This window comes from Formica exsecta, unplaced genomic scaffold, assembly GCF_003651465.1.
Source record: "Formica exsecta isolate Colony F162 unplaced genomic scaffold, ASM365146v1 scaffold37, whole genome shotgun sequence".
Lineage (NCBI taxonomy): Eukaryota > Metazoa > Arthropoda > Insecta > Hymenoptera > Formicidae > Formica > Formica exsecta.
The window spans coordinates 644977-666528 of record NW_021850941.1 but is presented as its reverse complement, the minus strand read 5'-3'; the positions used below and the strand labels follow the sequence as shown (position 1 = coordinate 666528).

General features: G+C 37.4%; 1 protein-coding gene across 1 annotated transcript in view; it reads right to left on the bottom strand.

Annotated features, from left to right (window-relative positions):
- Window positions 1-21552, bottom strand: part of LOC115239299 — a 199498-nt gene that overhangs the window by 94421 nt on the left and 83525 nt on the right. The window contains exon 3 of the mRNA XM_029813754.1: window positions 16144-16206. The gene's annotated coding sequence lies outside the window, so the exon portion shown is untranslated. The remainder of the gene's footprint in view (window positions 1-16143; window positions 16207-21552) is intronic.

The window sequence follows — 21552 nt, the reverse complement described above, 5'->3', positions numbered from 1 at the left end:
AACGAAAACAGGACTCTTGGCCGATGAACGCGTCAGGGAAAAATTCACTTCGCCTCTACTTTCGCGGTGCTCCGTCTACGAAAATTTATGATTGCGCACATTCGGAATTTAAGGAACGCCAGCTAAAGGGCGGTGGAGAGCCTATAAAAATTAATCCCACGCCAGATGCCGTTAAAGGCCGCGAGATTTATCTACTGCGTGCCCTTTGCCGTGAACTTTATGCTGAAAAACTTTTTCAGCGCCCTCGTCGCTATTTTAAAAACTCGTTACTCTTATTGAAATAATCAATCAGGCTATTATAAGAATATGCATTATGCGAAATAACGAAAAAAAATAAATTAATATTAATCAATTCTTAAGTTGACGATATGATAAAAATAACTTTTGCTGAAAACAGAACTCTTATATTTACATATGTATATGTATTTTAAAAAAGAGGACACAAACGGCAACGAGATTAACAGCGAGATTAATGGTGTGTTCAATAAATAATATTTAAGTAAACATTGTGTATACATTTGGTCCGTTCCAATCGTAGCGAGCGTGTTACAAATTCAGAAGTGGGATCCTTCGAAATCTTGTATAAGGAATTTCGTCGAGAATTACGTGATGAATGCGGTAGCCATCATGCATGATTCTACATAAATACGATAGACATCGGTCTCACGGGACTGCGTAAGATAAGCTTAATTAAGCTTAGAACAAAAATTGACAAAATTAACAAAAGGCTCCGAAATTTTAATAATTAAGAACAATAAAATAGGCAGGAACCAGCACAGTATCTAGAGCGCAACCAAATTTATTAAGGAATAAATGATACAATAGACGCGAACGTTTCGGTCCTTTTTTTTGACCATCCTCAGCGCAGAAAAGATTAAAATATAAGTAACGTTTATGAGTAAACAAAAATCGATGTTAAAAACAGAAATCGACAATAAATTAGCAGACAAGCATGGAAAATATAAAGATAGTGATAATAAATCTGTCATTTTATTGTCAAGAGTAAAACGCAGGTAAACTTGTTGACTCGATTGACTTGTTTTCTCTAAATTTAACTTATTCTGCGTAGAAAATCATTAAATTTACAAAGATGCATCGATTATGATATATATACGCGAGAATAACTCAAGTTCAACTGAAAGACTCTACAGACAAAAAATTTCAAATCTTCGAAATTGCCAGGCTCAGATGCACTATGAAACAGAAGACAGACGTTGGGAGAGGGAAGAAAAAGATGGAAGGGTGAGCTGAGAAAAGTCTCGGAAACTTTGGTACAGAACTGAAGAGCGAAGGAAAAAGAGTGCATTTAATGCTCATGGGAGGGAGAGAGCTTAGCCGATAATCCTCTCGTTTATATTACTTTACAGCCACGCGGATCCTCTCGACTTCCCGGCATTCTCTTTCCTCCGCCGTCGCCCTTCCTGCCACCTCTTTCACCGACATGGACTGACAATAGTAGTCTACGGTGTTTTCATATTTCTCCACCGACAACGGAAAATCACCCGAGGATACTACAACACGGTGCTAATGAAATTTCTGCGGAACGACGCGCGCGCTTGTGGCCGGAAAAATGCGCCATTCCCGTAAAAATAGTTCCCTTTGGCTTATACGCGCCGTACGTTGTCCGAGTTACGCGAGAAACACGTTTCTGCTTGATTCACGGGCATTAAGATAGCGTAACGCTTTCTCAGGAGCTAAAGAATACCCAGCAAAGTGTTATCAAGCCAACTGTAATTTAACTGTTTCGCGCATTTTGAATCCTTTGTTCTTTAAATGCATACAAAACGTTCAAAAGGATTACATTTTCGTATACAAGCGCGAAATAAATGGCTAAAAAGTCATTCCCGATAAAAGCATGTAAATGCCAACATGTAAATACATAAGAGAGCTTAATTTTAATATTATTATTTATGGTGAATTTAATTGTCACGAATGCTCGAAAATTTATTTAATGGATGCGGAACGCTTACATTTTAATCGCAATTTTGTCGGTTACGCATGCTAGAATATGCAAAGGTATGCTAGTAAAATGCATAAACCCATCATTCGAAAATCGTTCCAGCACTTTGGTATTATCGGTAATGAATTGCCATCAAACGGAATAGATAATTTTAATGACTATGGTAATACGTTAATATCTCGATATGTAGGATTAACTTTTAGACAAAAATATTACCATTTAGAGAAAAGAGAAAGATAGATGAAATGTGTCTTTGCGAATAAAGAGAATAATCATAGTACACAGCATTCCATTATATTCTTCAACTTTCAGTAAGAATATCGTTCTCGGTTCGTTTTATACAACGGAAAAACTCGAAGAAAACTATCTCTCAAGAAGAGCCTGAAAGTGACACGCAATTCGAATGCAAAGCAATCTTCTATGACAATGAGGCCCTTCGGTCGAAAAAGCGTCTCTTCAAATGCAAATCGAGATAGATTCCGTACATGTAATTGTCACAAAGTCACTATTTGCAAGTGAAAGCTAAGTCAAAGTTGTTGGAAAGAAAACTATTCAATAACAAAAGGGCAAAATCAGATCCTTCTTATTGTTGTATTTCTTAATAATATGCGAGGGGTACACTTGTTGACACAAGATAAATCTCTTTATATTTTTTTCCGATCAACTTCGAAGAAAGGCGGCGGCGAGGAGGTGAAAAGCATGCATTGTAAATAAAATATCGATCGCCTCGTATGATTTATACGTATGACCGTAACGTTATTTATGCATATCTTATGACGGCAGTGATTAATTTCACGCGATATAATTATCACGCGTGCATCAGCAGCCACGGCAAAGAACTTTGTCGCATCAGTCATCGATTGAGCGAGGCAAATGTCCGAAATAATTTTCGTGTAAAGTTTCTATGCGCGCATATGTGTCTCCTTTTAGAATATATACAGCGCAAAATGGTGAAAATCTTTCAAAACACCTGGAGCACAGTTTAATCATGCGGCAAGCAAGTATAAGTTTCGCAGCAGACGCATATATACGGCGGCAACCGACGCAACAGCTCTGCTGTTTATTTCTTACATAATTTAAGATGATCTAGCCAGGGGATACAAAAGTTACATAGAAAGAGGATGGCGACGCAGAGGAGGTCGCGGCAAAATGGTTTGCAAAGTAAAATAGAAGCAGCAAATTTTGTTTCAAGTATGCGGTACATAAATACGCGACTGCCTCAATTATGATAAAAGATGAAAAAGATTTCGCGTACATGGAAGATAATCTAAGATTCTTCCATATCTATTTTCATCGTTGATCGACTCGAAGCTCGACCCGGTTTAATTTTCGTGTGATTACGTCACAAATAGAGATTCACTAATTACAAAGTCGCAACAGTACAAAAATAAGAAAGGAAAAAGATGACAGTGTTCGTAATCTTCTTTTCTTTTAAGTAAAAAATATCTCTTGTCACAAGTGTTATATATAAAATCGTGTTTTTATCATTAACCAAGTCTTCTTCTGGCATAATTTTAAAAAGCACAATTTATATTCATAGTTCGCATAATGAATTTTGGTGGCTTTATTTCCTAAGAAATTCCTCCTGAGATTTTGATTATGTTCTATCTTATAACGGCTGCATGCAAGAGAAGGGTTTTTTTTGGCATTACAAGTCCCTTTCATGCATACAATATGCGTTCATTCTCGATTTTCGAATTATGCGTCGATTGTACTGCGTACATTATTAAATTCATAATGGCAATAAATATTGCCAAAAGACGTAGAAAAAAACGTCTCGTTAGTTGTTACTATTCTAAGGAGTGCATCGGTTGAATTTTCGATTAAGAGCCACTCCCATTGTGCTGATAATAATGCAAGTTAACGGCCTCGTAAGTGCTCCCGACACGAGTCCCGGATTCTTTTCGGTCGAGCATTCCCACGAGAGGGAGAGCCTTAATTGTAATTAATGGTACTGAGAATTAGATTCAACTCTAGTCCAAACCCTATGGGAAGAAAGGCAAGGAACGCGCGACGCACTTGTCTTGTGTTTAATCAGATCCGAACTGCATATAGCGACGAGATTCGTCGTATTATACTCGACAAATTGTAGGACAATTCTTTCTTATTCCTTTGTTTGTCGAAGATTTCACAAAGATTAGATTTGTTCGAGAATGTGCCGTGCAGACGCGAGAAATATAGTCAACCGGCGGCGAAAATGGAATTTAAACTTTTTTTACGATGACAGAACTCGTGTTAAGACCACACAAACCATAACATCCGTTTTGCGATTATAAGCAAAGATCATTCCCGCCTATTCTGCTCCGGAACAGGTCCGGCAAATAACAAGATCATTTCCTTGCTAATGGTATCGCGCTTCGAAGCCAACGTTTTTGCGAGAGGCAAAGTTGTGTCACGCACGAATCCTCGGTATTAATCCCTATTAACCTGGCACCCCCACCACGAAAAATCGGGTTCGGCCATAGTGCATAATTAAGTGCTAATTTGTTGCTAATTTATTGCTCTAAGTTCGAATTTATTGCTCCTACCCGTTAGCAGGAAAATGATATTAAAGATGGGGGTGCTGACTTGCCATTAAGCTAGCACTTGGTCTTAAAATGTTTCTCTAATTTGTTGCTCTCAAAATATATAATATCAAATTTATTGCTCAACGTTTAACTTAGAAAAATCCATTAGCAATAAATTCTAGTGTATTTGTTTTATGATTTGCGACTCGCTATAAGTGTTTTTCGGAGGTGGGGGTGCTAGCTTAATGGCAAGTCAGCACCCCCATCTTTAATATCATTTTCCTGCTAACGGGTAGGAGCAATAAATTCGAACTTAGAGCAATAAATTAGCAACAAATTAGCACTTAATTATGCACTATGGCCGAACCCGATTTTTCGTGGTGGGGGTGCCAGGTTAATATGGGTTCGGTATTATGGTTTGAATACGCGGCCTTATCTAGGAGTCACACGTAGACGAAGTTTGTAACCAGTAAGTGGATTAGCCCGTTCGCTAATTTAAGTTCATACGTGTTTCCGGAATACGCGAGAAATTTCGCGCCTTCATCTGAGCTTGATAAGAACATTGTTAGATGTTTCGCGGTAAAATTGGCATGTTAAATTTAGCAATATAATTTTTTTAATTCTATAAAAAAAACAATTGGCACACAAGAAAAAAGAGAAAAAAAAAACAAAAAAGTGCGTATACAGGAAATGTAGAGATATTTACAAGAAATTTATAAATTGAAAGTAGATGTGTAACGACAAGTTGCATTCTTTTGCAGAATATATGTCAATAGCTTGCGATGGAAGCATATAATCAACATTATTTTGAGAACTTAAAAAAAAAATATATTTTTTTTCTGAATCGTTTTATGATTTATAAACCGAAAAAAGAAAATGTTATAGGTCTTCTCATTTATAGTGTGGCTTGAATGTTATTCTAAACTATCAGTTCAATAATTTGCACATTTGTTAATGTTAAAAAGATATATTTGCAGATACAAAAAAATATGCATCTTTTTTTATTTTCTTCTCATGGTTACATTATTACGCCGTAAAATTTTATATGAAACGTAAAGGCTCTATAAGCGTTCTTCGTAAGAATTTCATGATCTATCTCGATAAAACGGCCAAGAACATTAATGCGATGCTGTCATTCGTTCTCGTGCGCTAAAAACTTAAGGGATCTTCGAGATCGTGAATAAACCAACTATACTGAAGATGTAGTATCGATCCGTCGCAGCTTTCTTAAAAAATAGAGGCAGTTAACGGGAATTTAATTAATATGAAACTGAATACATACACGTCGGAAAACTTTGCAGAATTGTATTCCAATAATTCGCGCAGTGTTGTATTGAAATAATATACACGAGATTTCCCGAATAGTTATTATAATATATCCGATGATGATGACCTAATTTTATGTTTTCGGGTAAAAGAGCTCCATTAATAATTACGTCGCGAAAATTGCTCACCATTTCGTACCTGTCATGATAAAACAATTTCGGATAATAACTGACGAGAATAGGGGGACAAAGTTCGGTTTCGTCATTGTTTCGTTACCGTCCGCGAAAGTTGATGTTCTTTAATAAGTTGCAACGTGAAAACTATGCGGCACACGGCGACACAGTGATAAATTACCATGTTCGCAGCTAGGTCGTTCATTATCGAAATTTTGCACGCATGCTTGCTCACTAGATTCTACAGAATTTACAATACGCATATTAATTGTATCAACACGTTTTAGAGGCAACGGGAGGTGACGAAATGCAACCATCGAAGTGGTGCGTAAATACAGAACGTTTCATATGAATCGCCGTGACACAGCATTATATAGCGTCGTATTAGTATTATTAGAACAAGTGTCTGCAGCGAGCGAGCAAGATGTATAGATGAGAGGAACATCCAAGAGCGCGAAGCGCATATAGTGTATATCGTGTCTTCTTTACATTATGAGCCACGTACACATTTCAATTGAATTCATTTGCACAATTTCTGTATTTTGTATTCATATTAGTGATAGTGTATGCAACTGAAGTTGGCTTAAATTAATTGGGATGTGCTCCCCAATATGAAGATTCGCGTTTGAATTTCGCAAATATTATTCCTAATGTATCTCGTATGCAGTGCGGCACGGTTGATATATATCTTGAGAAGTTTAAGATATATTTAATCAGTAACATTACGAGCGCGTCAAAGGAGTTATTTTCCGAAACGGCTCATTTATTATACGATGCTTCAAATACCCAGGAGGAATTCGTACTATGCGAGTTATCCAAGCCAAAAGGAGGAGCAAGTGGTTACACTCGATATTTAGATGGAAGAAGAATCTGTAGCGAATAATTCTCTCTATTTTGGATTAAATTTAGATTTGTTTATAATGATGTAAAAAAGGTTATATAAAAAGCATAGATATTTCTTGTAATAAATTAAATCAGGAATGTCTATCTGTATTTTCTGTCTCTCTCTCTATTTTTCTCCCTCTCTCGCATTCTTTTCTAAAATAGTTAAAAATTATAAGAATGGCATTTATTATGAAAGTAATTAAGTAATTAATAAAATAAAATAAAAATCTATTATAAAACCAAAAGTCATATATATGAGAGAATTGATTTTGATAACTTAACTTAGTAGGAATGTTAATATGATGATAGTTGACGATCAATTGGCTTACCGCCAAATTAGCGGCACGATTATCCGCAATGAGTGCCGCTCGATCGAGCGTCAAAGGATCGTAAACGTATTCAATCTCGAATCAATCGGACGTTATAAAATCGACCTGAATACTGTTGCTTAATTGCTGATGTTCTAGATTCCAATATAATCCATCGAGAATCTATACGCCCTTTATCTCAAGAATCTGTACGCTCTTTACCAAATGGATGATCGATAGGAAATCATATGAAAGTTCAAATTGCTCGATGGAATAGTGTTGCTATAATATTCGGCCAGCAAATAAATATTGATTTAAATTTTTGTTTTAATAAAAAAATGTTTTTTGTTTAATTTCTAACAAGAGAGAGAAGTACAACAGCAAATAATAATCTCTTAAACCAAAATATACGTTTTAAGCAGTTTTTAATTTAAATGCATATTTAAATTTGCTTACATCTGCTACATAAGATCAACTTGACCTATATTAGTGCAGTAGCATCAAGTTACTTGTTAACAAAAAAAAAAAACATACAATACTATGCAAAATATCAATTTTTTCAAAAAGTTTTGTTTTCTGTTTCCGACTTAAACGTCTTATTTTGGCAATAAATTTTATTAGAAATTATTTTATTTTATGTAAATATTTAAAATTAATGTGTGTATATATATGTTAAATATGTGTGTTGCGTTGTAGGTGTATATATAAACACAATATTGCCTAAAAAATACATGGTATATTTGTATATCCGGATTCTGTTTGCGACGATCTCATATCGTGCAGAAGCGCTGTGCAAACTCGTGTCCTCGAGATAATCGACTTCAGCCTCGCGAAATCGGATACTCAAACACGGAGAAGTCGCGTATCGCGATGACACGATACGAAATCGATATTGATGAGCGGTCGACGATGCTTAACCGTGTATAGCCACGAAATCGAAATTACATTGTATAATTCGATGCATGCGTTCCAATATAGCATACATTAATATTCGGTTGCAGACTATTAGAGTTCGTCTCTTTCTAGAATATTCAGAATTTAATGAGGAAATTCCTAGCATGACATATGCAATTGCAGGTGTAAAAAGCATTCAGTCTTTGTTCGTCTCGCGACTAGAGAGAGAGAGAGAGAGAGAGAGAGAGAGAGAGAGAGATATTTCGTGCTCGACGTTCACTTTTTAGAATGCTGCTTGTTGAATAATAAGCTTATTATGTGTCAAATTTTTTCAATTAATTTGGAAATTTTTAATGTCTTGATAAGAAAAAGAATATGAGTTTACGAGTCTTTTATATTAAAGTAAAATGATACACACTTGTCTCATATGCTGTATAATAATATCTAGGAACATATTTAATATGGCAAATATTATAACGCTTCGATAATAGTTAAGATATCGCTTTCTCATGCTTAAGTAATGGAATATAATGCTCTAAGCGGTATATTTTATGTAAAACAATATTTTATAATCTACGAAAAACTTTGTAGAGCTGGTTTATGCAAGCTGTCGAATACGACTCTTAAATCTAAAATCAGCAGAACTCGAGTGCTAATGGCTTATTCGAAGTAAATAGTCTCTCTCTCTCTCTCTCTTAGCTATTACTATAATATGACTATACTCACAAGTCACGCAGATGGGAGAAGAGGCATTTCTCGGCATCGGAAAAATTTAAGAGAATAAAATTTATGTAAAATGGGAACGAAAATTCCGCGTATAAATTCGATGTGATCAAACTCGACATATTGCTATTCGCATAACATAATAAATGTATATTCATTTTAAGATTATATCTCTAGAATTTAATAAGACAAATTTCCAAATTATATCTTAACCATTTTTCTCGAAATTTTATTATATATAAAAAATTATATTTATATGTAATTTAATCTATAAAAATTTTCTTTATAAATAAATAAATAAGTACACACAAAAATTATATCTTCTATACTTCTTCCTCTCTAGATCTATTCCTTATTTAAATCTTAATGTTGATTTAAGATTATTTCCTTTTTATTTTTTTACTCGGTCATGCCGAGTTTTATCTTCCTGATCTGTAAATATTTAATCGTGGTAAGGAAAGCAAGAAAATGCTCTTCTGCCCATATATATCGATCGCTCCTTGTTGTCTCTGTTATCTCTACCATTCGATGGAATCAAATTCAATGTCATTTGTTTCCGATGAAACAGTTCTCAAGTCGCTTACCTAGCACATAAATCTTGATAGGATTTAATCTACACGCCAACTAATTGACAGTTTAATCCGCGAGCACCCACGTATAAATCCTCGAACTTTTTAAGTCAACCATAAAGGATCCTCATTAGACTTACAAACAGCGTCACGCAATTATAGGGAATACACAAGCATGCACCTAATTAACGAACAAATTCGCAAAACCAAACTATGAAGCTTACTTAATCCTGGTAATATCAGAGATGTGCATAAAACATCATTCTCTTATTTCCAAGTTTAAAATTTTGTATCATTTCAATATGACACGATTATGTACTTTTTTTAGAATCAATTCTCGATTTCTAATGGGTAAAAACGCGCTGAAATCTACATTTCGATTCGACAATTTTGTCGTAATAATCGAATCGATGGCAATATCGTTATGGAAAGATAGCAGCGGTAATAATAGTGAAAGAATTTGGAAAGCCAGGTGTCAAGTGAATTGATCCAGAAATTTCTTGCGGGAAATATTATATATCACAATCCCGTGATATCGCCGAGATGCTGATGGAAACGAAAAAACATTGCGAAGAAATATGGATTGGAAACTGGAGAAACTTTGGTGTTGCGATGAACAACATTATCCGAGTGGTATCGAAATCCACCTAGTTATCGCTTTCCACGACCATCATCTCATTCCTCCTTCTATCCGTATAAAACATCTTTTCGCGAGCTGGAAAAACGATCACGTCGATAAACTTGAGTCGCCAGCTCTGCGATCTCATCTCCACGAATCACTGGGAATAACGTGATTGCACAGAGACGAGCGCGCATCGTGAATAACGAAAGGCGTCGTCAAACTTTAACGAGGATAGCCGGGTACTCGCCGACGAACTGAACATTGTACGCAATAATGCAGCTTCATTGTTGTGTCAGAATTAGATGACCAGCGGAGCCGAAGACCACTCAAGAGCGGGTTCGGCAAATGGCTTTACACGAGATCGAAGTCGGTCCCAAATCGTCCTTTAGCAGACAGAACTCGTTGCGTGAATTCGACCATGCGAGATATCCTGACTGAATTGCTCACAGAGCGATCTTCTTGCAACCCAACTTCTCGGATAATTTCATATCAGACATCGGATATCGCGAGTATTATGCAGTATTAACGGAGTACTTGCTGGCAGCGCGCGTTATATTTCTGAACGCAACGCTCGTATATCTTCCTAAATGTAAACGCTACGTGAAGGTGATCCGGCCGTTTCATCTCCGACTACGTGACGTGTCATAAAATAATCGTCAAGTCTCGTGTGTTCTTCGTATCAACGCCGAAAATTAATGAGTGAAAATTAGTCGTATTTTCCAAAGCGAATATCCCAACTACTCTAATACGTGACAAAATCAACATTGATGTCAGTTAGAGGACTGCGCGAAATCAACCAACTGCTAGTTTTAAACATTTTGATATCGTATATCTCGATTAGAGAGAACACGCGGGATATTTTTATAAACATCCATGTCAGTTGTGAAATACATACGCAGCTATATAACTTTACGTTAGAGATTGCGCTAATTATACATGTTCTAAAAACATGCTGCAACAAAATTTATACCTTTATATAATAATCGCTTATTATAAAAAGGCAAAGATTGTATCCTCATTCACATGATTATTCGAATAACAATTTAACATCGCGATGAAAATAAAACGCGCACAATTATATTCGCGATCCGACTTATTATCAACACGAAACGTTATTGCATTCAGTCCCCGTTCCGATTTACTTAAGATAGAACACTTAATTACGACACGTATATACGTATATACGCAACATCGATACAACTACTCAAAAACGTGATCGCAATAAATTCATGGTAATAAGTATCAAACTTTAACTCTATGTAAAACTAATTAAATAATAAACCGATAGAGAGAGCGATGTTGAAACATACACAGCAAACGCGACGCGGAATTTCCACACAATTTAAAGCTCCAGCATGCGCTCAAGAGCTTTGTATATTGTCCGTTCTCCTCGAATTCTAGAAATCGTTTGCCTCTTCGTGGACGCGAATATACGCCTTATTTGTCACGAGATATTCGACGCGTCCGGAAAACGCCGCCGTAAAAGACTGAAATCCGAATCGACCCGATACGCGAATATATTCGCGTCAATGTTAGCGAGCGAGCGAGAATCTCGGAAGAATCGCAGAGAAAGATGGAGAGAAGTGGTTATGCATAGCGAAGGAAGAATCGACTGCATTTTCACGATATACATATATAGCGCACGCTTGACGGCACCCTCGCGAACGCGTAATATTTTCTCGCTCCTTTTGACTTACTCCTTTTGAATACGCGTTACGCTAGAGAAGAATCGAGAAACCAGAACCATTGAGGAAATTGCATGCGTTCGGAAATAAAAGAGAAAATATTCTCTTTGGAATACAATTGAAATATCGATAGAAAATTGACGGATACAAACATGGACTGCGCGCGAGCATTCCGCTCTTCTTTTGATTATATATCGAAGCTAATTGTGGCCAACCGATTAGACAACTATCACGATGCGGTCGCTGTGCCGCGGCTAATGATAATTGCGTTTCGCTCGTGGTGGTTGCAAAGTGCTCCGTGCCGTTAGCGCGTAATGTGTGTGTTTGTCATGCGTGCCACGCGCGCTCGCTTAACAGTTTCCACTGTTTGCGGCAGTCAATGGTAAAGTGTCGCTCTCGTGTATGAAGCTCGGGGGCCGGGAAAAGCTTTTTCTCACCTGACGCGACACACCACTCGTCGTCGCACGAGGAAAGCGATTGAGAAATCGTCGCGAATCGGAATCGAGTGCGGTGATTCTAGATAAGTGGTCGTTCTTTTCTCGAGACAATATCGTAAATCTTTCGCGAATCAGGCGGCAAAAAGCGGCCAAATTGCCGCGCCGTAGTCGGAAGTTCGTCAAACTGGATTTCGCACGTCCGAGAGGCAGAGTTTCGCAGCTTTATCGCGCTGAGCAAACGTTCATTTCTTCCGGCGAGCAACGTAGAAACGGCGCGTCTCCCAATGAGAGCGATTCGCTCTCGGGTCTCGAGAGCGCGAGAGCATAAACGGGAGTAAACTGCCGCTGAATTAGGTTGACGAACTTCACCAAGCGCTTCGAGAGCGCGACAGCGACGTCGGCGTTCGAGTACACCCGGCACTGTGTCTGTTAACGAGCTTAAATTATATCATTACAGCTTCGGGAGAGTCGTCGCTCGGTGTCACGTTGAACGTCGAATGATGGGTTTGTATCGCCGGCTCGTCTGTGTTTCTCGCGAGAGCGACCAACGTTTTTCACAACACGTTTCATGTTTCGGATACAATTAGCGTCCTTTTTTGTCAATACATAAATCTTAGATCATATCTGACAATGGATCGTTCTCGGATAACACACGCGGATAAATTGTATTGACATTTACAAAAGGGAAAATCTCGAAATTTATGATTCTCTCTTATATCTTTTTTTTTTTAAGCGAATGAATTCTATTTACGTAAAACATATTTCCTATTTAAGCACTTTTGTATTTAATTTCCTTCCTGACACGTGATACATAGCTTATTTAATAATCCATTTTTCGCTGATATGATATCCATGTGTAGCTATGTATTAATAAAACATTTTATCCTACATTGTATGTGTCCATCAAATTACATCATATTTTTGTCGTCGAAAAAAATAGGTTCCTCGCTTTAAATTTCTCCACCATATTTATCTGTCGAAAAGAATAGATCGCACGTTGCCAAGCTTCATGCCATGAGATTTAGCCCTTATCGCCAAAAAGAATAGATTGATTCCCTCATGCTCGTTCATTCGCTCGTGTCTCGAATATCATCGACGATCTCACGTATCGTCTAAAAAATCGTGCCTCGGTCGCTCATTTGTCCCGGTTTGACGTTTCGGTTGATGGGTTTCGTTATACTTTCGCTTAGAACCACCTCTCACGTGCGAGCGAATCGTAAGGTATCCGCAATAAACAGCGGCGAGAGATACTAACGGTATCCCGAAGGGTTAGCTCGCGTATATAGATCCCGGGGATTGCGATGTATCCGTGTGCAAGCGAAAATGAAGAAGCCGCGCGGGAGCCAGACTTTGACGTTTGATCCTGGCAGCCGGTCGGCATCTCGTAAATTTTCTCGACAGTTCACACGTAGTGGCGCAATTACAGCACGCACGAATATTGCGCACGACTGACGATACTGGCAATATACGAGGTATTTTACAGCGACGTAAATTGCAATAAGATGTTGGCAAGTCATGATTGTGATGGATACGCGAAAGTTAGTACTTTACGATATGTCACTGATGCCGATACCAACGATTAAATAGAACGCTGTGTGTGTGTATATCTGTGTACTATGATAAAATACTAAAAAATATACGCGCATTAAGATATCAAGAGTCAATCTTTGAGAGTGCTATTATAATTATTATTTTTTTTTTTTTCTTTTTCAACGAGCGTATATGTTGAAGAGTTCAAGCGTTTTCGACTCAAATTTTGATTTATGGCCGTGAGCATTATTATATGATGCGTACAAGATATATTTTACGTGCATGCGAAATTTTTCGCCATAAAAAGCGTCTCGTCGACGCTTTACTCCTCGACTTACATAGCTACGGGTATACACTTTCGCATTGCTCACCGACATCGAGGATAAGTAGAAAAATGCCACAACCGAGATAAAAGTCAATAAATTCGCGCAACAAACAGAATGTAATCTTCTAAAAGCTACGTTCCCGAAATAAATATCTGGCGCGCCGGTCCGTCCCGAGATCCGGCAGTGAGGTTCAAGTCCCGTTTTGCCTTCCGCGTTTCCGGTGGACCGTATCCTTTGCATCTTTCAACGTTCATTTAAACTCGCACTTTGCTCATCGTTATCGCGCCTAGAAACCTTCTCGTGCAGTCGGTATTCTTACGCTCGACAAAGCGATGGGGGCAAAAAATAAGAAGAGAATGGATCGCCTGAGAGGAGAGAAGGTGAACGCGAGGGAGGGAACGGGAGTGTTCAGAATGCGCTATTTTATCGTAGCGGTTAGACGCGCCCCGCAGGCATCCACCGTTAAGAAGACGAAAACGACGACGTCGGCGATGAAACGTGCCGTCGACCCCCGGCGTGTCCTGCGCGTATGCTCAAAGCTACACGAAAATCCCATAGTCGTACCACTCGCTGGGAGCACTCGTGGCCGCGACAGAGACGGATAAAGGCGGAGAGATTCGGCGAGAAGACCGGAGAATTATTACAACGGCAAAACGGGATGGTAGGTCATGCTGTTGCCGCAGCAATACTCGGCGACGCAATTTGCACTTGTTGCCCCGTCAACACAGACTGTGCATTAAGCTTTATTAAACCGGTGCGGCAAGTGTTTAATTTAAAATTACTTCTAGAGGGCGGAAGAAAGAAAAGGGGTGCCGGGAAGAATGTCGGCGTCATTATTCGCGAGAATTCATCGAAATTAGATCACGTGCTCGAGAAATAAAGTCTATCTCGCGTGCATAAAGTGCTCTCCTCGGGATGATTCGCGTGAGGCATATCGATCGCGGCTAAGATCATCGTTCTCGTGCCTCTGGCGGTTTGATTAATTGATAGAATCGATCCTATGCGGTCCACCGAGTTTATGCGGTGAACGTAAGCTGATTTTGAGTATACTGTCAAACCGTAATAACTTGAATCGGAATAGAAAAGCATTAAATAATACTTAAATACTTAAAAATATCCGTAGTGTTAAAAATTTAGCTACGTAAAATAAATTTGCGCAAAAGTCACGACATATGAAGGATGTGCTGCAAGTTAAATTGTTTTCGCTGTACATATAAATATTGTTAATTAAAAGCGTCGGAAGGAACGGCGTGAAATATAGCTTGTTCGGTACTTTTTACATCGTCGCTCGTTGATGTCACGAGACAGTAGGAAACACAATAGACTTGACTGGAAAGCGAATGGTGCACGTACGGAACATCAAGCTAGGAATGTTGCGCCAGACACGTTCGAATGATCCACGTACAATGGGGTACAGTTGTGGTACATGTTGAGCTGCCAGTAACAAAGTAGACCGACTGAGAGTAAATAGACGCGAGTAGTAGATTGCTAAACTATGTCCACACTTTGAAATACCACCCTACGATTAGAACAGCGCTGATTTAAGAGAACTTTTGAACTTGGGAGTTTTATTTTACAAATTGTGGCTAAAGAATAACAAGAAACAACTTGAATGACTTGACTATCGTTTTCAAATTTGCCATGAATGTGCATCATCCGTAATACTCAACGCAATCGATTTATAAATATTCGCTCGCTATCGTTTTCAGGAATCTTTTCCTGCCGTTATATAATATCGACTGCGCTTCGCACAGCTTTCGAGATGAAGGTAAGTTCGCGAATCGCAGCGAGAAAATCGAGAAGGGGAAGCGAGTCTGTAAAATCCGATCGCTGCCGTGGAGAAAGCCAATATTCTACAACGAGATCGATATCAACTAAATAAATATTGTTCGACAGTCGATACTCGAATTGACGGCGTATCTCCCGTTTGTCGCCGAAAGCCAATATTTATTTCACTGAACCGAGAAACGAAAGCTTGCGCAAAAGACGCGTATATTACATTCTTTTGCAAAAAAAAAGTTTGTTAGATAAATATGTAGCCATCAGGCCGCACAAGTATCGGGTTCGCTCAGAAACATTTTCGATTAAAGTATCTTTAACACCAAATGGCTCGATATGAAAGCTTCGCAATCTCCATTGCATAAATACATCGAAGCTTGCTGCAACGTCAATAGTATTTGCACAGGTTTTCAACTCGTTACTTTCAGCTGTAAAAGAACGCGACTTTACAACGATTTAAAATTTGATATGTATCTTACTTTTTGCGTCCGTGCTTGAAAGTGGACAGAAAAACTTCCGGAGAAACTCGCACAGCAATATCTCTAGAAACAAAAAAAAAAAAACATATATATACATATATATGTAGAGATACATGTAATAATATGTGTGTGAACATGTGTGCCTGATTGTTAAAGATTATGATATAAATGTATTTATGTATTATAAATTTATACAGATATACGATGACGCGTATCGATTTCTACACTATAATGTACATCAGATACTCTTTACATGGATTAATGTACAGGATGCGTAGCGTGTTCATTACAAGCGAATCTATGAACATTACCTCCGCGCTGGTAGCGCATTAATGCGAGATAATACTGATTTATGTGGAGCCTTACGGTCGAGTTTAGGTCCGTTGTGTCACATGTACTTCCATACAATGTGAATTTCGGTCAGAATATCGATCAAACGTATGCACTACCGGCTCTATCATGATTTTATGACATGTTCCATTATCTTATGATGCTTGAAATACAGACACTATACAAATGTTATCTCGCTTTTTACTTTGCTTTTTAACGAAGCATTAAAAAGACAATGCATTTTTTTCTATATCCCAACTTTATCTCCTTTATAAGTTAAGATGATAAAATTGGAAAGAAAAATATTCTTACAATCGTTGCAATTAGTTACACCGGTACATTTTATATTAATGTTACACAATCATTGAGGATTTGATCTTACGATTGAACAGTCTGCTGCTATGGAATTTGCCACGTCCGTGATGTAATCACGATCGCAAGGATGGAAAATTGATACAAAGGTTCGGAGAAAAGGAACGCGCCGTAGCAACGGAGATTGGCAGTTTGCCAAGGCGCAGCAATGGGGGGAGGTGGAGGAAAATAGCCGTACATCATTGATGACTTTGATGGTTCTGATGCGCCCTGATACCGTTTCCATTCTTCACAATACAAAATGCATCGTTGGCTTCGCGAGTTGGTGAAGTATATCGCGATGCATTGCAAAGCGCAAGGGAACGGAAATCGCTATCCCGTAATTCGATTACTGTATAAAGTATGTGCCGCGGCATAAAGCGCTATTTCGAATCATGCCGTCGAAATAAATCGCGGTGAATTCATAACGGAAACAAATTCCACCGCCCTACGTTACGCGCGTGTTATTGCCATGCTTGCGTCCGGACGAAATCGAGCGAGCAGCGGACAATATTCGAAAAGCGCACTTCATCCGTGCCAATTTTCGTGCTCGTTAATCGCGAGTTACGTCTCTCATCCGATTATGATTCGATACCCGTTGCAATTCCCGCTGCTGCGCCGACTGTAATACCGTGGGGCATGTATCAAAAATCCGCTGTAGCACCACTCCGTTTCATCGTTGTGACGTGAACCAGCTTTTTCTAGTTCATTTAACTTTGTGAAATCTTGGTTGATTCGCACGTATCAAGTTATCCGAAAAAAAAAAATAAATAAATAAAAGAAAGAGAATAGAGAAAAAAAAAAAGAGTTAGAAATAATTAAAAGCGTGAAAGCAATCGGTCGGATATGAGTGTGCCAGATAATATGCATTCCGTATTGATGTATGAAAAAAAAAGAAGAAGTGGGAAATAATGCAAAGTGTGCAACTGGCAAACGAGAGATACGGTGAGAGTTAGCTGTCAGCGCAGCTGTGACTAGTTCCATCGTCGAGCACAAATCGGTCCCCCTCCGCTTCTATAATAGCAGGAGACGAAGGAACAGTGGAGCAGGATCGTATGATGCGACGTCCTCGGAAATTAAACGTAACGATTCATGCAGTAAAAGCGCGAGAGAGCACACCGTTATACACTGAAATTAATTCACGTCGAAGGCCAGTATATAACATTGAGGGAAAATTGGAAAAGGAACTAAGACTATAAATTATAGTATAGTGAATGAACTCTCTTGCGATAACATACACCGATGTAATTATGCAAATCTCGTTTGTCTTAGAATAAAATCAGTTTTATTTAAGAATTGAAATATTTTTAGTTGATTTTATCACTTGAAAATAGCATTTTATGCGATGGTTTAAAACCGAATGATTATCGGTTTTAGCTTTTAGAAACGTATAAATAAATTTTACATACATACATATTAAAAACTTTAATATGACGTCTCCGATATTGTACGACCGAATTTTGCTCTTTGTGTGTGTATGGATTTTGATTTAAGCACACAAGACACATACATATATGTAATAAAAATTTTATTTCTTGTAATTAATAATATCAAAGAAAGAACCTTAAATTTAATCAAAGCTATATTTACAATAGAATATAATTAAAAAATAATTATAAAAATCCATATGTTATATAGCTAATTGATATCTGCAAAGAGATGTATAAAATATTATTATAGATTTGAAGAAGATAAAACTGTCGTTTGAATTTTATTTTATCGAAAAAATACGGAAAATTAATTCGTAATATCATCGGAAGCACAATGTGCATTATAGTCGTAGGAAATAATTCATGACGTACTTTATCCCCGAGTCGGCATTGAAAGCATTCGTCGCCATTGCGGTAATCGTTAAAGGAACTTCGGCAGTCGCGAGAATCGACGATTAAGAAAACTCGATATTCAAATCGATCGTCACGCCGTGGCCGTAAACTACCGTCAGTCTCTCATAAATTCGGCGAGATGCAAATTACGTGGAAACATTAAGGCATACTATCCACGTGACAAGTATAGCGTAGCATTCGTTATCATCGCGAAGTATTCTTCTACGAGAACAAGTTTTTGCATTATCGTTACAAAATGAGCGCGTGATCCAAAAGTCACGTTTACCACATGTATTTACTTTCGTGAACTCTATCATGGCTCCATATGCGTAGATACATTGCCGGACTATTCTTTAAATCATTGCTGCCATGCAAAGAACCTTTCTCGCGCGACTCCGACAAGAAAAGTTTAATTTCCGTTTTTAACATTTTTATCTCAAGTAGGAAATATAAATGTACGGCTAACGAAGTGCGAACAACAAGGTATTATAGTTGCGCGGATGTAATCAAGAAGCTCTCTCCGTCATTTCAAAGAATTTTCAATTCCAAAGGAATCCCATTTTATCGTAGCGTAGTAATTAGGACAGAGATTATTACAACTGCGGCGTGCACAATAATGCGACGTCTTGGCCCTCCGACAGCAAATTACGAAACTCCGAACTCTGGAAGTAAACTCTGGTCGGTCCGATACGGAAGATCCTGGCATGAGGACCGAGTTTACTTTGGCGCTCCAAAGTACCACAACTCTCGCAACCCGCCTACGAAATAGCATATTATAATAACTTATCGTTAATTTCGGCTCGTTTCTCCCCGCCAAACTTTCATAACAGAAAAGCGCACGTTGTAGTGAAATAACGTTAAGTAGCTGGATCGATTTTCCATATCGATACAAGACAAACGTGTACGTTAAGTTAATATTAAGAAAATTAATGTAATTTAAATTAACGTCTTTATAGCATCTTGTGTATCATATGTATATAGTATATTTTAATAAAGACGAAATATTTTCCTCGTCAAAAATTACGATGTTCTACCGAAATATGCGTCGTCTCTTCTTGATCTCTAAATCAATCGGAGATTCGAAAAATGATTCTAATTGTTTTCATCTAATCTTCTGCTAGTATTGCTGAATTTAATAAAATTATCAGACGCGACGTCTCGCAGAACGCAAATTTATTATAATACGCATGAACGCGATCTCTCGACGCAATAATTTGTCAATGTGTTGTGATGCGGCAACGAGTACCTATAATGATATATACACGTACTTATCGTAAGTCGTATTATTTCGAAGGCCTAAGATAAAATCCCATATAAACGAGCCAGAATAATCCGACCTTTCCTTTTTCTCCTTATATGTATATTCCTTCGGAGACGCGTTACTCACGGCACATTAATCCCGAGGAACCGAAGCCGAACCTCTTTTTGCGCCAGTTTTATGATGGGTAAATCGCGCTGTATCAGAAATTGCACCCTTTTTCATCACGTCTAAACGTAAACCGTTGTCGCATTTTAACGAGACATATTGTCTGGCTCGCTGATCTATCAATAACTGTAACTCTCGCATGTAGCAGAATTACATGCGTCCCGAAGCGTTGTCTAATGCAGATCGCTGATGTTTACGATACCGTAAATCGACGTTTACATGCATGGTGCTTGCACTAATCGCTTCAAGCGATGCTTTCTAATCAATGACTCTTCAAGTTTGATAGAAATTCTAATTTAAATAATCTACAATGTATGTTTTTTTTTTCCTAATAAATTAAATTGCATATAGCTATATTTGTATTAAGAACTATTAATTGGTGCAATAATAGATCAATGAGTTAAAACAATATTCGTAGTAAATTGAAATTTGATATTATCGCCCAATTTAGTAATAATTAAAAATTTAGTAGCAATCCAATACATTGGATCGAATAATTATCAGTAATCGAATATATTACATGGCCAAACTTCGTGGGAACAAATAATAAAATAAAAAAATAGAGCTAAAACGACAAAATATAAATTTAAAAGTCAATATGCACGATACGATAAAAAATCATTATTGCTTTGATGCTTTTAGAACTTTATTTCAGGATTTTTGTTTAAAAAAAGAGGTGTTTTTCAAGCAATTTTATGATCATTAAAAAATGTCGAGATATATTTATTTCAAATAATAAAATATATGGAGTATTCGAAAAATTTCAATGCAAAAATGGAGTACGTATTCTAAAAGCCTGTAAAACGAAATACATGTGCGTGCACAGTGAGAAAATTCTTGAGATTATTGCATTTTACAATTCAAAGGGTTCTATTCACAAAGGAATAAAGCGTGTCTGTAATACTATCTGTGATATCAGATGCGACAACGTATTCATCGTTCAATATATTTCATGTTTTGCTTTACATATTTGCACTATAATACATAAACACGAATCTATCGTGAAGCATAGGCAAGAATTTCAAATCATCAAATCAAATCAGTAGTAATTCCGTATTTCTGTCAAATCTAGTTCATCTAGGAAGGATTATTTTGTGCCACACCGAGCAAATAGTAACCTATTTCAGATGCGAAGAACCTCGTTTAATGATTTCGCGCCGTATTCAGTTTCGTGATCACACTGTCCAATAATCAAATAGCTTATTGTTAGAATTAGCCGATAACAGATAGGTTTGTGGAGCAGCATATAAAAGTAATGTAAAAGCATTCAATATTCCGATATCTAAAAACTTGAAAAAAGTTGAATTTCTTGCATTCTTTCAGGCTTTGATTAATATTTTCAAGCTTTAATCAAATGCAATAAAAAAGAAATTTAAAAATATACGTTTTGTGACTCAGCATTGCTTTGATAACAAAAATATATATATATAAGAAAAATATATTAATAATATAATATAAAATAATATCATATATATAATA